Genomic DNA, 243 nt, shown 5'->3' with positions numbered 1-243 from the left:
GCTTTTAAAGATCAAGTGCAATAATCTGCTGATGTTCAATCTAGCAAATACACAGGAGCATCTGGGTGGATCTTCCGCCCAAGGAAATGAAGCTGTTGCTAAGATGAAAGAAAATGAGAGTTGTAGGGGAGACTTTATTCTATGTTTATGAATGGCTGGACACACTCTCGGCGAATCCGCAAATATTTTAGCTGTGTTTCTAAGCGTTTGTATAAAAAATAGGGATTTTTTTTTCTCCGCGCG

General features: G+C 39.9%; 1 long non-coding RNA gene across 1 annotated transcript in view; it reads right to left on the bottom strand.

Moving 5' to 3' along the window:
- Positions 1-243, bottom strand: part of LOC119592193 — a 31,303-nt gene that overhangs the window by 8,065 nt on the left and 22,995 nt on the right. The window lies entirely within an intron of this gene.

The sequence above is a fragment of the Penaeus monodon genome, chromosome 29 (assembly GCF_015228065.2).
Source record: "Penaeus monodon isolate SGIC_2016 chromosome 29, NSTDA_Pmon_1, whole genome shotgun sequence".
NCBI lineage: Eukaryota > Metazoa > Arthropoda > Malacostraca > Decapoda > Penaeidae > Penaeus > Penaeus monodon.
The sequence above is the reverse complement of the archived record's forward strand: the minus strand, read 5'-3'. Positions and strand labels throughout refer to the sequence as shown.